At 42.7% G+C, this 16,263-nt stretch overlaps 1 long non-coding RNA gene and 1 other non-coding gene across 2 annotated transcripts; one reads left to right on the forward strand and one right to left on the reverse strand.

Annotated features, from left to right (window-relative positions):
• Positions 1 to 6,692: 6,692 nt before the first annotated feature.
• LOC111840618 (uncharacterized) lies at positions 6,693 to 8,899 on the reverse strand. Its single transcript, XR_002837470.2, has 3 exons — positions 8,815 to 8,899; positions 8,374 to 8,530; positions 6,693 to 7,037 (listed from the first exon to the last, which is right to left on the reverse strand). It is a non-coding gene; the product is annotated as an uncharacterized lncRNA (long non-coding RNA).
• A 6,408-nt stretch (positions 8,900 to 15,307) lies between these two features.
• On the forward strand, positions 15,308 to 15,390 carry trnal-uaa (transfer RNA leucine (anticodon UAA)). Its single transcript has one exon. It is a non-coding gene; the product is annotated as a tRNA-Leu (tRNA).
• The last annotated feature ends 873 nt before the right edge of the window (positions 15,391 to 16,263 follow it).

Consider the following 16,263-nt stretch of genomic DNA (forward strand, 5'->3'; position numbering starts at 1 on the left):
CCTGTCCAGCCACTGCAGGGCTTTGTGGTCGGTTTGGAGAATAAACTCTCTTCCAAGCAAATAATACTTGAAGGAGTCAAGGGCCCACTTAATGGCCAAGGCTTCCTTCTCCACAGTCGCATAGCACCTCTCCCTTGGCAACAGCTTACGGCTGATGTAGGCGATAGGATGTCGGTCCTCTGGTGGTCCCTGTAGAAGCACTGCCCCAAGACCCCTCTCAGAAGCATCAGTTTGCAAAACAAAAATCTTTGTAAACTCAGGTAAGTGTAAAACTGGGTTCTCACTCAGAGACTGGCGAATATCCTTGAAAGCTGCTACGGCCTCTGCTGTCCACCGAACTTTGTTGGGACATCTTGAGCCAGTCATGTCTGTTAGGGATGCTGCCCTTGCTGAGAAGTTAGAAATAAATCTGTTGTAGAATGCAGCCATCCCAAGAAAAGATCGCAGCTGCTTCCTAGTCTGCAGAAAGCAGTCGATCCAGGACCTCCCTTAGGTGCTCCACATGTTCCTCCCAAGTTCCATTTTTGAAGGTTGGATGATTCCTAGAGACAGCATGAGGTCCACCTCCTCCTTCAGCACCCCCAGGCGTATGTAACTCATACGCCTCACAACTACATCAGGTTTCAGGACAATGTTGTGCTCCACCAGGCCGGTACGACCTGGGCACTCTTGAAATATACTTAAATTAATCAGAGGTGTTACCTGAGACCATTGCCCACTGGTAAGATGGCTTAGGTCCATGGCAGAGGATGTTAACAAAGGCAAATAGTCCTTAACTTCTTCCTCCTCATCCACACTGTGAATAAGCAACACCTCTGCTTCATTCTCAGAGCGTGGAACCCTTCAGACCTACCACAAATACCAAAACAGTGGTCTCACCCCAATTTTGTTACGTCCCGGTCTAGGGTCAGGCGCAACAAAAGGTGGAGTGAGACCACTGTTTTGGTATTTGTGGTAGGTTTATTAATGGTGGGAACCACTTCAGGAGCCGACAAGGCCAAAATAACAAACAAAACACCTCTAACTGGAACCTAAACAAGATACCACTTACCTAACCAAAACAACAGAAAACAAAGGTACACAAAACTAATCTATCTCCCTGACTAATTCCAAAACAGTGAGAAAACTTAATCAAAGCAAAATGGCGTCATGCTCCCTACTTCCCTAGCTACCCACGGAGAACCTCAATGGGTGCAGATAGGTACAGAAATTTACAAATGTTTACAAAACAGAATCCACAGCAACCAAATCCAAAGAAAAGGGCTAGGCAGAAATCAATCGTCAAACAGCAAAAAGGGGTCAAGCACAATAAATCATCAATCATATAGCAAATAACAAGCCAAGTACAAAGCAAGAGGCCTCCTTCTTCTTGGCCTGGACAGGCCTTATAAAGGAAGTGATAGGAGGAAACCCGGCCAATCAAAGCAGAGGGGAAGGTGATGCAACAGTGGGCAGGGCCAGGAACAGAATGACACACCCCCCCCCCCCCCCCCCCGGCAGAAACATCCGCCCCTATAGGGAGTAACTTGTCCCTGGGGGTCGTAACAACCTGGTGTTGAGATTCTGTAGGTAGTAGGTCCAAGTTTATTCTGCACTTTAAAAGGCCCCTGCCACTTTGCCAGCAACTTACTGTCAGAAGTTGGCAACATAACCAAAACCTCCTGGCCAGGGACAAAACTTCTGTGACGGGCTTTTTTATCAAACCAAACCTTTTGGTGTTGCTGAGCTGCCGCCAAATGACTCTGAGCCAGTTCACTCATCTGCTCCAACTTATCCCTCATATGGACAACATATGAAATAATATTAACAGGTTTCTCTTTTCCTTGATCCCCTTCCCATGTCTCTCAGTAGGGACAAAGGGCCCCTTACCTCACGGCCATAAAGGAGCTCAAATGGGGAGAAACCAGTGGAGGCCTGAGGAACTTCCCTATAGGCAAATAGGAGGTATGGCAGCCACTGGTCCCAGTCAGACCCTGTATCATTGACAAACTTACGGAGCATTTGTCTGAGAGTTTGGTTAAACCTCTCCGTTAGCCCATCTGTCTGCGGGTGATATGGGGTTGTCCGCACACTCCTAATGCCCAACAGCTTATAAACCTGTTTCAACAGTAAGGACATAAAATTAGTGCCTTGATCAGTCAAAATCTCTTGTGGAAATCCAACCCTTGGAAAAAGTTGAATTAGTGAAGAAGCCACGATTTTTGCTTTAACAGTTTTTAGTGGAAAGACTTCAGGATATCTTGTAGCATAATCTGTAATGACCAACATAAAGCGGTTTCCAGCTCTACTCTTTTCCACAGGACCAACTATGTCCATTCCAAGTCGTTGGAACGGAGTGCCAATGATTGGAAGAGGGTAGAGTGGAGCTTTAGTGGGGACTTTAATTGAAGTCTTCTGACACTGAGGGCAACTTCTGCAAAACAAAGCAACATCCGAACATAAACCAGGCCAGAAAAAGTGCCGCTTAATGCGAGCAGTGGTCTTATGTTTCCCCAGGTAGCCAGCCCAGGGAATGGAGTGCCCCAAAGTGAGCACTGTTTCTCAAGCCACTTTAGGGACCACTAACTGCTTAACCTGGCCATGTTGATGGTATAAAATGTCATCTTGCAGAATGTACTGTTCTTTATTTGTGTCAGACTATGACAGATTCCTCCTCCTTAGCCCTCCGCAGCATGACAGACAAAGTTGGGTCATCCTGCTGCATTTGTCTGATGTTTGTGGGTATTGAAAAACCCAAAGGCATATCAGGAGCAGCCTCCACTAATGTCTTCTCTGTGTGTCGAAATTTTTCACATCTTCTTTGACTGCGTGGCTTCCGAGACTTCCCGGGTCCCGTCTCCAGCTCAGACTCAAAGAAGGGTAAAGTACTGAGGGTTGCAAAATGCTCATCCTGACTTTTAGCTTGAGCTCTTGTTACAACCATATTACAGCTTTGCACTTCCCTTAATACATCATAGATGACTGGCAGATCCTCCCCAAGAACAACAGGATAAGGTAGGTTATCAGCTACCCCAACCTTTAACAGATAGGGAGCCCCCTGCACCTCAAAAAACAGATCAGCAGTGGGGTATGATCTTTCATCACCATGTACACAGCAAACTGATATAGTTTCAGCAGGACATATATAGTAATCTGGTACATATTTGCTGTGCACCAGAGTCTGTGTGCTGCCAGTATCTATTAAAGCATTAATTTCTTGTCCATTAATCTTTACTGTGGTGATTTTATTTAGCTGCTTTTCCTCAGGTTTCATATCCACATTCTGGTGAGGCACAAAACACATCTGAGTTAGCTTGCTTGGATTCTGAGGACACATGGGCTTGGTGTGACCTTCCTGTCCACAGAGGTAACATACTGGTGGCCTTTTACCCAGCTTATGGGTATTTAGAGGCAGGTTTTCCCTTGTCGGGAGCTTACCCACACCGGTTGCTGGCCTCTGATAGAACTGAGAGGGTTGTGACCGACGAGAGTCTCTGGCAGCCCTCCATGCACTGTTGCTCCATGGCTGACTCCTACTCCGTGCAGCTACAAACACATCAGCCAGGGTGGCAGCTTCTACAGCAGACTTTGGATTATGCTCCTTGATCCAAACCTGAAGCTCAGGACACAACATTCTTAAAAATTGTTCCAAAATAATCAATTCACCAATTTCCTTTACAGTTTTATCTTTAGGGTGAATCCATTTATCATAAAGCTCTTTCAACTTTGCATACACCTCCTTGGGACTCTCATCAAAAACCTCAAGGCAGCAAAATCTCAGCCTGTAAGTCTCTGGACTTGTATCATATTTTTGCAAAATAGCAGCCTTTACCTTCTCATATTCCAGTGAATCATCCACATCCATGTTAACATAGGCACTTCGAGCCTTACCAGTCAAAAGAGGAATAAGGTGAAAAATCCAGTCTGATTTTCGCCAACGATAAGCAGCTGCAATTCTCTCAAAAGTGGTCAAAAAGTGTTCAATATCATCTTCAACAGTTAATTTTTCCAATTTGGGATGATGAATGTGCACAGACTGACCTGTCGAGCTGGAGGCTAAGCCAGAACCCTCAGGTTCAGATGTTGCTGGAGTCTGATAATCAGCTGGAATTCCAACCAGCTCCGGATCACTTGATGTGGGCTCAGGGACTGGGATCGTTCTTACCTGAACTTCCATCTGTAACTGTCGAAACTGATGTTGCAAATTCTTATAGCGTTGCTCTTGCCGTACAGAATCCTCTTTCTGCTTTTTATCTCGCTCTTTCTGTTGCCCCATCAAGGTCTGAAGAATTCCAGCAATATCAAACAGTGTTGGCTCCCTGATATCTTCACCCTTAGTGTCTCCAGTTATGGCCGAAGCTCCTTCCTCCATCTCCTTTTCCATCTCCATCTCTGGCTGCTGCAAAGCCTCTCTGGTCTCCATTCTGTTTTCCTTCCTTGGGCGCACTCCACTCTGCATGGCTCAAAGTCTCACAAAAAAACTAAAAAATATGAAGAAAAAAAAAAATCCTGTCTCCTCAACTCAAAAAATAGTCCCACTTCTGACACCACATGTGAGGGACCAAGCGCTAAAAGCAGGAGTCACAGGAATAATTAGAAAAAATATGTTTCTTTTTTATTCTGACCCAAACTTAATTTAACAAATATTACATGTTGAGCCCGGGAAAAAAAACTAAGTAACTAAACTCAGGAATGTGAATAAACCACCTGGCTGCACAACAAACATAACTAACTTCTCTGGACATGACACAAGGGCATATATATATATATAATGGCTGATCAGACCAATAGAAACAATAGGGGTACCTAAACACAACACAACACTAACTATAAGACACAACACCGCAGTCCAGTTTGTTGATAAACTAAGCATTAAAGAAGAAATCAAAATAACTAAACTTTAATTACAAATATCTAGCTAAATAAACACTAGTTTAAACTAAACACAAATTTCCCCCTCTCCAACAGGAACTGGTGGTACAGTCCAATTAACTTCAGGCATTTAAGTGCTCTGAGCCCTGGCCACCATCTTTTGCCAGGCCACTCCCAGGGATCACAGCAGGTAAATAAACCGGTAAAAGAAACAAGAATTAGTCACACTAATCACAACAAAAGATAAAAATGAATTGATACAAATACATCAGTAAACTAAATGTGCGCGCTTACAAATAGAACAAATGTATTTAAACCAATGAATAAAGTTATTGCAAAGTGTTAAAATAAAAGGATAAATGAAGATGTGTGTGTGTTTACCCACTTTACTTAAGTGTGGCCTGGTGTTTGGCCATCACACATGATTTCAAAAATTTAAATAAAGCACAGCAGCCTACAAGGAAGAGAGTAACTATGTTAAAAAATTGATTTGCTCTTTCATTACTCAGAGATTCATCTTGGGAGAGATGACCACAGTGTCACAATTCCCACCTTGAAGTGAAAGTGGATGTCAAAGAAACAGAGAGAGAGAGAGGCAGGAAAGTTAACTTCACTAGTGTTATTTCTCTGGTAACCTATCAATGATAAATCATCCATTTCAGCAAAGCAAAGTTTTACTAATATTACATGATAATAATAACTCCACCATTGCCTGGTCCCAAGTCCAGGATGAGAAAGGAGGAGGGTTGGGCGTGGGGCTAGCAACTCTACCCTATAAAGAAAAAGCCATGCTACAGAAAGTTCAACAGCAAGCATATCCCAACAATTGCCTGGGCGGGAAGACATGATAATAATAACTGTAAGCTGTAACACCTGCAAACTGTAACATTATGGCAAGTTAAAATACCACTAAGTTGGACACCAAATCTACTCATAGCATTATTTAAAAATGAAGGCTATAAAGGCAATTCTGTCTCCCATACACACAGAGTTTGTTCACAAAACTGTAGTTTTGTACACAAATGACACATAACTCTATAGGCTAATATTATTATGCATGTTTTAGGTCTAAAATAAGTCTTGTAATAATTTCCTATGTTGAGCATTTGCATACTATTGGCCCAGATACTATTTAGTGAAGATGTGTGTCTAATAATTTTTTATCATTTTAAATTGTATTGTAGCACCGGCGGGGCGCATGTCCCAGCATGCCCCGCATGCAAGTTGTAAATAGCCATTGTATTGTTGTTGTTATTGTTAATGGTTATATTCCTTATTGTCGCGCGTGTGTTTGCCCGTGTCTTGCGTGTACCCTGTCTGATCCTCGTGTGTAATTAGCTTCCGTGAATCTCCCACCATGTGTGTATCTTAGAGTTCAGCATCTGACAACCCTGTGTTTCTCATGCGTAATCGTTTCGGTGCTCGTTGGCTGCTTGATGTAGTCTTTTTTCAGGACTAGCAATAAAGAGCGGCAAGCAAGTTCCCTGTAGTCCACTGATCAAAGCACACTCCACCAGATGTGCCTGTCTTGTCTAGTTTTAAAGATACTAACCCATTCATGTATTGTCCCATTGCACCCCAGTCAGCACAAGTACGTCGGCGCTACGTCTCTGATACGTTTTTTGAAAGGTTGATATCTACAGTAGTAGCATTTCAGGTGTTTGCACATTGGCACTACGTAGCGACGTAGAAACAGCTCCTCATTTGGACTAGACATCAGCGGGTTTCGTAATGCAGACTCTAAAAAAACAGAACAGACACAATTCACTTACATTAGACCTTATTAAATGGTAAATGTCAATCATGAACAGGTGAGTTTATTGTTGTTCCTTTACCTTGTGATTGTTACCTTTTTATCTGCAGTCTGAAAAAAAGCAACTTTGGCCATTAAAACCAATGAAAATTATGGGAAAGAATTATGTAACGTGCATGGGGAGGTTAAATCCATAATGTGTTTAGACCTTTAGGATAAAAACTTTATACTGAAAGGTCAAATTTTACTTTTGCTTAAACATTGGTTTACTTACGGATAATCACATCTATGATGTTTGTATTCCTCATCGGTGTTTTGTCCCCTTTGCCACACCAGTTAAAATGAACTGCCAACTGGGGAGCAAACACCTTTCCACAGATCCTCCAGACTGTTTTCTTTAGTGTTTGACCCCAGCCAGTGACAGTTTCGAAACCTGGAGGTGACAACAGATGTTTGGTCATACAAAATTTATTACATAGTTTTGGGTATAGTGTGTGTATGTATAATTATAATATAATATAAGTATATATTATATTTCTTAGGACCCATGTATTAGCTATGTACAGTGGTACCTCAGAACTCAAACTTAATCCGTTCAGAACTCCGGATCGAATCCTAAAAAGTTCGAGTTCTGATCGAATTTTCCCCATAAGAAATAATGGAAAACCAATTAATTGGTTCCCGGCCCCAAAAGCTGACACCTAAACATGTTTTTTTTTTTTATCATTTAAACACAAAATGAACCGGATAAAACAAGAAGAGCATATACTGTAGTAAACACATCTACTGTAAGCACATTTATCAAAACAGTAATTTGTAAAGTAAGAAAATAAATGTATCCAAACAATGTGTAAAGTTAAAAAAAACAATGTGTCCTGCTCTGATTGTCCGCTCCTCCCGCTCGGCACGACAATATTATTATAATTAAATGTATTAATGGTTTATTATTAATATTAAAACAATTAATAAGAAATATTTATTTTTAAATGTATTTTATTATAATAATTACTGTTACTGTCTATCATTGTATAAATGTATTTTTACTGTCTAAATATATGTATTCAGCTAGTGTAAACATGCACAATGCTATCACAGCGAATGCAATGCTGAGACTGAAGCATTACCCTTTGTTTCCGCTGAGAGACGTGCCGCGTGACTCATTTCCCCGCACGTACAAGTTATCTTAGGTCAGCGTTCACGGTTTGAATTCTGAGATTCAGATCAAGCTCTAGGTAATTTTTTTTTTAATTGATTGGTTTGACTTTTAAGAAATTCGAATTCTAATGAGTTTGACAACTGAGGTACCACTGTATTAGCCTGATAGGCAAATATTTATTTCTGAAGGCTGTTGGAGCTGCGGGGACTGAGAGGGCAGGAATAACACCAGACTGCTGGACCAGACCAGGCTGTTTGTAAATGTATAGGCTTATTACTTTTACTAGTATACTTCTCCTAGGATAATTCCTGGGAGTTATCAAAACCAAATTCTTTTGGATAGGGATAAGGATAATGAGATCTTCTGTATTGATTCTCATTTTGTCATATGTCCAGACCATGACCGTGTGTTGCATACATGTTAGTAACATTGATCCTGGTGGCTATTCGTATTGACGCGGTAGCGAACCATAATGGTCATAGAAGTGTTATGAAGGCAGTAAGCCCCAATTATGGAGGGGTAATTCGCACTCTGACTAAAAGGAACTGGCAGCAAATAAATATTTCAAAATACAGCCCTATAAAATATACAGTATTTTCAATAGTATTCTTACCATCAGCATGCTTTGTTCCACTCAAATTCAAACAAAAAAGTGCTCTCTCTCTCTCAGAATACTCTTTTTGTGCATTCTTCCTTTGATAAAAGTTCCCCACAGTACTCCAAGACAAAGTTGCCCTGTTCAATTGGCTCATTAGTATACACTCCTCTACCTATCAATATAAAAATGTACATTTGCATAAATTAGTTACATCACCCATCCATATCTTTATATAGCAGGTCAAGGAATCTTATTCAGTGCAGCTTTGAAATTTTTTTAAACAACTTATTCCTACATTATTACAACTATCTAATAGCCAAATTCATCACTTACACTTTATCCTGGTCAGGATAAACAAAACATGTTGGCTTATATAGAAGAAACTTTTTGGAAGAACAAATATCACACAAAACATATATACAATACCACATTGCAAACATAAAATGAAAGACAAACCTTTATAGGCACTGATGAATATTTCTTTAATTAATATTTTGTCCTTGGAAGATAGAATGTGACTTGTTACATCATCATCTGGTCTTATTCTTGCTCTCCTTTTTGACATGACCAGTCTGCAAAGATTTTAAAGAAAATCTGTTTAAACATATATTTAATAAAACAATGTATTACTGTAAAAATTCAATGATTTCTATGGTTAACATAACTAAAAATGTGTATGTTACAATCCACCCAATAACTAAACAATTTAACCTACCAAAGTCACATTTATTTTATAGCATATCAGCTTGTAGAAAAAGTATATTACAACATATAACAGACTTCAGGCTTCTGTATCAACCAAGATGTCTAGTCTCCACTTATGACCTAATATAACATGAAAAATGCAACAGTAAAACCACACGCTGCTACTACTTTGCTATGTATTCTAGCAACTGAAGTAACCAAACTCATAGTCAAAAAAGCCCAGCATAGATTTCAATATTTCTTGCATATGGATAATGTCTTTATGTAACCTCCAAAATTACTTTAAATGCTAACGCTAGCGCTTGTAGTCTATCTACCCCAGTTATTCGATGTTCTCAATACAACAGAATTTCGGCTACAACGCGCTTTACGTGGCCCTTGGTAAAATATATATTTTTGGATTCCTCGCGATGAGTAGAATTTGAATGAACTGTACCCATGTTCATTTCCAAAGTTGATCATGTTTTATTTTAATTTTACAAAATTATTAAATATTTCAAGAGCAATGCTACCTATGGAGCGAGTTTAGAAATACTTCATGATCACATCGAGAGCTTCGCAAGCAGCCCAGTAAAGTGTAACGCAACCGTATTTTGTCATCTAGCCTAAATACATTACTTTTATTTTTAAATGGAGGAAAACTACCTTATTTTGCTTACCTATCTGTATTATTACAACCTGTTCATTGATGTTCCAATGCTAGTAGGTAGTAGCTAGGCGAGCTAAAGTTAACCGTTCTTATCCTGTTCATAAGCTACGATAGCATGTGCTAATTCATTGCTAGTGATTGTTTTTTAACACAAATTGTTTGCTGGCTGTAGGTAAATTGTCCTCTCTTGTTACAAAAGCCACTACACTATCTTAATATAACTACTACCTAAATTATGATTTTAAAAATTATATTTATGCCAATTATAAATACAGAGAATTCTTACCTTCTCTCACTGCGTGCACACCGTGAAGAGATCTGCGGTATTGAGGTACACGTCACAGCAGTTTCACAATAAGATTCATCAGTTTATTAGATAAGAAGAGTATGATCGTCACGAGAAAACAGGACAAGGTTTTTCATTGGTTAAAATGCACACACTTCTGGTGTATGTAAGTTGTAGCTGCAATACCACATGAAAACGGAGGTTGACTATGAGCTCAATTGACACACAACTATACACACAAAAACTGATTTTCCTATCTATCTGGGGACATCAACAAAAAATCACTAGGCCCATCAGGGGAAGCTCCTGGACTCTGCTGCACTCATTTAAATGAAAAACCTTGTGGGGACCGTCATTTCAGACCTCACAAGGTTTTCGGTCCACAAATGGTGACTAAGCTTCCGACTTCAGGACCTCAAAAGATAGAAAAACAAGCACACACACACACACCTACCTACCTACCAGTGTGTCCACACACTCAAATTCTGCTACACTTTTGGTTTTCACATTGACTTCACCATCTGTGTCCGATGTACTGTATCTTGTTGTTGACCTACGAGAAAACACCTGGTGAGTGACATTTTGATGGGTGACAAGCCTAAAATCAAACAAATCAATCTGCTTTGCCTAAGACAAACAACTCGTATAACGTACATAGCATATCACAGCCTCGGGACCCGAGTGCGTAATAATAGACAGCACCCGTGCGTATTACATGTGCAAAGCAAAGGTAAGCGTGGGGTATGCCACTAGATGGCAGTCTGACCCTATAACATCTCCCTTTCTTTAAGACCGTAAAGAACAATGTCAACTTTTCAATAAACAAAAGGGATTTATCAATTCTTCAGCATTATTTATAACTAAGTTATTAAGGTGGCTAACCCGTGTGCATTTCACAATTGCTTATCTAAGAGTCACTCTTGAAGCCATTTTGGTGTTTGAGATATCCATCCACTCCGGGTAATGGTGCAACCCTGCGGCAGGGTTGGAGTGCCGTTTGGAGCGTCAATAAGAGGGGTCTTCAATGTAGTGTCCGAGACAGAGACTCTGCAATCCACAGGACACGATACAGCAGCAGCCTGAGTGGAGGAACAGCTGTCCGGATTCCTGCCATGTTATGAGAAAGCCTGGAGGGGTCCTGGACATGTTTCAGATTCAACGGGCCGCAGGTCGACTCGGTTGCGTCGATAAAAGGAACCATCCACATCCACCAGATAAGAGCGGGGGGCAACCTTCTGCACACAGGTGCCCAGCTTCCAGATGCCCGTATGATCACCTGGCAGGGGTTTCATTCTTATGCGGGTGCGTGAGGCCAGCTCAGGAAGATCTCTAGCGGTCTTGTCGTAGATCAGTTTGGAGCACTGGCGTTTGTGGCGTAGGTCCTCTAGAACATCAGTCACAACACATGGCTCTAGGAGCTCCGCGGAAACTGGAAGCATGGTTTTGAGACGCCTGGCCATCAGGCGCCGAAACGGGCTGCTTTTCATTCCTTCAGTGGGTGTGCTGCAGGATGGCTTTCCATGGATCCTTGCCCTCCCGCAGTGCCTTTTTGCAGATGTTTTTTTGCAATTTTAACAGCTGATTCCGCCTTGCCATTTGCTTTGGGGTATCTGGGTGACGACGTGAAGTGAGCAAACTCCCAGTCCGCCGTAAACTGGCGGAACTGTTGACTGGCAAACTGGAGGCCATTGTCAGTGATCACACGGTCCGGAACGCCATAACAGGCAAACTGGGCTTTACAGCGTTTGATTGTAGTCTCCGCAGACAGATCTGGCAGCAAGTCGATCTCCCAGAAATCGGAATAGTGATCCACCAGTAGCAAGAAGTCCTTGCCGCCGTACTAGAAAAGGTCCATGCTGATGATTTGCCATGGCCTTGTAGGGAGTTCATGTGAGTACATCGACTCCTTCTGCTGTGCAATGGCATACTCATTGCAAGCAGTACAGTTGCTAACAAAGTCTTTGAATGCATTTTAGAGAGAGATAGAATGCCGGATTCGTCAAAATGACAGGTTGGGTCAAAGGTCACAAAGGTCAAATAAATCAAAAAGTGACAGGTGGGGGCTGCAAGCCGGGTGACGTCATGAGGTAGTGGGAGGGGGGGTTTTTTTTTTTTTGGCTGTGAGCCAGTTGAGCGTTGGGATAGGGGTTTATTTGTATATAGTTTATTATAATTATTATAATTTAATTATGTATTATTATTTAATTATTTATTATTATTTAAGTATTATTTTATATTGAGTAGAGTGCTTATGAGTGTGGTGTATTGTCTGCATCCACCGGGTGCCGAGCAGGGGGACTGAGCAGGGGGGTTGTTGTGTTAAGGTCCCAAACACTGGGTCTGAGTGGGTGGGTTACCTGATGGAGTGTGAGCGTACGCTGTACCACCGTGGTAAGGTCCGTGGCTTTGGAGAATCTGTAGAAAAGGGCTCTGAGAGAGCGATGCTGTGTCTGTTGCGGTACCGTGGTAAGGTCCCATGGCTTTGGATAATCCGCAAAGGACTCGGAGAGAGCGATGCCGGAGAGCTGAGAGTTGTGCTGCGCGAGACTGAAAGAAATCCTGTGAGAATGACCAAGTTGGAGCTAAGAATGAGAGGAGGAGCTGGGTCTGACGTCCAGTAAAAAAACGCTTAGCAGTAGTTTGACCGTCTGTGTGTGTCTGTGTGTGTGTCTGTGTGTGTGTGTGTGTGAAAGCCGACACCCCCCTGCAGCAGTAGCAGTTTGGCCTTGTGTTTTTCCTCATGCAACCTATGTACATCCCGATAGGTCAAATCCCGGTCAAACTGTAATTTCGGCCACAGATCAAGTTTGACACTTTGTATTTCAGTAAATTTTGGTTGAAGTTTTGTCTTTTCCCCCCGACTCCCCGCCACACATCAAGTTTGACATTTTGTATTCCAGTAAATTTTGTCTTTTCCCCCCGACTCCCCCCATACCGTCTACGCAGTTAAAACGTACATCGAAATAGACAACAGATAAAACTTGACAGGCCGTATATTTCTCCTTAAATAAATCCTAAAAAGTAAGCAACCGCTGAAATTTTTAGTATGCCGAGAAGGGTTTCACTCCTTTGGTAAAGAGACACAAGTACCCCCACCCAGTATCATCATCATGGCCTTACCATGCGTGCCACGCCCCCCACCATCAGGCCGTGGAGAATATAGGGAGCTTTGCGCTGTAGGGCCAACACTGATTTTTTAAGAAACACAGACATGTCTGGCACTATGGAAATGAACGATTCAGCCTCACCACCACCTAAGACTCAGCAGGAGCAGGAGGAGGCTGTTATGCGGCCTCCGGGGGCTCCCAAGAAGAAGACTCCTACGAGGCGTAGACGGGTACTTTTGATGCAGCCGTCTGGAGACCTGAGAGGTACCTGGGAGCTGCCCAACGGGGATAAAGTGGTCTGCCTCTTTGACAATGTTGCGGAGGAACTACGCATCTTTCAGGTCACCGGAGATGCCGCAGACCCGGGGAAAGATGACCCGCATCTGGCATGTTTTTCTGAAATGGAATGGGGAAACTTGAAGACTGTCGTTATCCCGTTGATGAAGGAGAGCACCGACCCCGACTTTGAGACAGAGACTGCTAGAATGGAGATGCACTATAGAGATGCTGACACTGGTAAACAACGGAGCACCTTTATGAAGTGGGACGCGACCGGGGAGCTGGACAAGAGAATGCTGAATATATGGCAGCTGCCTAAATGCGACTGTTGTGGAATGAGAATTCCGTTCATGATTTGGATGCGGCTGATTGAAGAAAAGAGCGATTACTTCCAAGCGCTGTTCAAGGAGAGTCGGATACAGTAAGGAGATGCAAAAACCTACGCCCTAAGGATCACCCCCCTCCCCTCACCCTCCGCCTGTATATAACTGGACGCCTTTACAACCCCCTTTCACAAACATCATCATCATCATCATCATGGCAGCAGCAGCAAATTACAGCGACAAACTGTTCTCCGACGACGAAAGCGGGGAGGATGAGGCCTTTTCACCCCCTTCACCAGCAGCATCACAGGCCTCTGATGCCGGAGAGCTCCCTCCGACCCCTCCACCGACACCGGCCTCTGTTCCTGGAGAGGTCCCTCCGACCCCCTGCACGCTTCGCTCCAGACCGGCTTTGTGCATAGGGATGCTCAGCTGCATAAAAGCCATGATAGTGGGGCTTTTAGCCTCAGTCATCAGGAAGCATCAGCAGAAAAACTGCTACGGCTGCGAGGTGGATCATCCCAGTCAAAGACAGCACCCTTGCCTGTTTCCCGCCGGCAGGAATTACTTTTACATACACTTTGACTCTGTGCTGAGTGACCTGTGGACCAGCCGGCTGACACCCGCCTTGATTCACGTTCTGACGACCCTGGGCATCCAAGCTTCCATCGGCAGGTTGGAGGGGACCGTGGAAGCTATCCTGTATGATCTACGCGAGGCCCGCGACGGAATGCTGGAAATCACTCGCCTGGAACAGGATCTGTTTGAACAGACCCCCGCGCTTAAGCAGATCCTGGAAGAAGAGTTTCTGAGTCGTTGGGAGGCCCAAGACTAAAACAAAACGCAATTTGTAATGGGGAACGGTATCGGCAGCGTTTTACGGCGGTTTATGTTAAATGTTTTTTTAGAAAAAGTTAGCCCACTGTTGTTGCATGCTATCGATAAAAAGAAAAGCGATTGTCGGGATGATTATACTTGTTGCTGCTTTCATAGACTGATATTTGAGATTGCTCAAGTCGGAGAACATTATCAGCGGGGAATAGTTTTACTTACTCAGCCGATGGCAGAGAGAGAAGGACAATCGTCAGAAAGTCTCATACGCGCGTGTCTATCTTGTATTCCCGACGATGAATTTGACTGTAATCACATTTTTATATTTTATGCTTTAATCGTAGATGTAGTTGCCTTTAAATTTCATAATAAGCAGCCTTTCGATGTTAATCAGATGCTTTCTACTCTGCATACATGCATCGCTGAAAAGGCCTCTATACGGACCTTACTGCATGTGACATCGCTAATCTACCTCAACAACTGTCACGGCTGTAACTACCTGTAATTGTGTGCCCTTGTAATAATGTTTTTAAACTATATCTACCTCAACAACTGTCACGGCTGTAACTAATTGTATGCCCTTGTAATAACGTTTTTAAAACTATATCTTTCACTAAATGTGTACCCTTGTAATAGCATTTTTAAAACTATATTTTTCACAAAGAAAATGTATACCAGCATTTTGAAAATGTATCTTTCACTAAAATGTATGCCCTTGCAATAAAATTGAGTTGAACAACATTGCAATAGTCTTTGTATATACATGTTTGGCAGGGTGGCCGAGTGGTTAAGGCGATGGACTTAAGATCCAATGGACGTATGTCCGCGTGGGTTCGAATCCCGCCCCAGCTAAAACTCTTTTCTAAACTCTTTTCTAAACTCTACACATATGGGGAAAAAAACACACAATTTCATTAATGTGTTCACTCACCCCCCTCCCCAGACAGCTATAAAACGCCGCATCCCTGCTCTCACCCCCCACACTCTCGCTGTGTGAAAAGCATGTCTGTTGCCAAGACTACAGCTCGTGTCTTGAGCCGCTCGTACTATGACCCCAGCCAGCCGGGGTCATACGGGGGTGTCTCCAGACTGCAGAGAGCTGTGGAGGATGATACTGGGAAAAAAGTGGCTACCGATGATATCAGAGAGTGGCTGTCTACGCAAGACAGTTATACTTTACATAAGCCGGCTAAAAAGAATTTCCCCAGGAACAGAGTGTTTGTACCGAGAGCCATGTATCAGTGGCAGGCCGATTTATGCGACATGCAAGGGCTGGCCACGTACAACGACGGGTTAAAATACCTCCTTACGGTGATTGATGTTTTTTCTAAAAAGGCCTACGCGCGTGCCATAAGAAACAAGACGGGGGTGGTCGTAACGGAGGCCTTTGATGCTATTTTAACTGAGGGGGGTGTGCCCCTCAAGTTACAGACGGATGCCGGTAAGGAGTTTTTAAATGGGACTTTTCAGAAACTTTTAAAAAGTCATAAAATCACCCATTTCACCACGGGTAGTGAACTTAAAGCTTCAGTCGTAGAGAGATTTAACCGAACGTTAAAAGAGAGGATGTACAGGTACTTTACGGCTAAAAACACACGACGATACGTGGATGTGTTGGACGATCTAATAAAGGGGTACAACCAGTCATTTCACAGCGCTATTAAAATGAAACCTTTCGAGGTCACGACCGATAATGCTCATCTAGTATTTGATAATCTATACGGT

The sequence above is a fragment of the Paramormyrops kingsleyae genome, chromosome 25 (genome assembly GCF_048594095.1).
Source record: "Paramormyrops kingsleyae isolate MSU_618 chromosome 25, PKINGS_0.4, whole genome shotgun sequence".
Taxonomy (NCBI): Eukaryota; Metazoa; Chordata; class Actinopteri; order Osteoglossiformes; family Mormyridae; genus Paramormyrops; species Paramormyrops kingsleyae.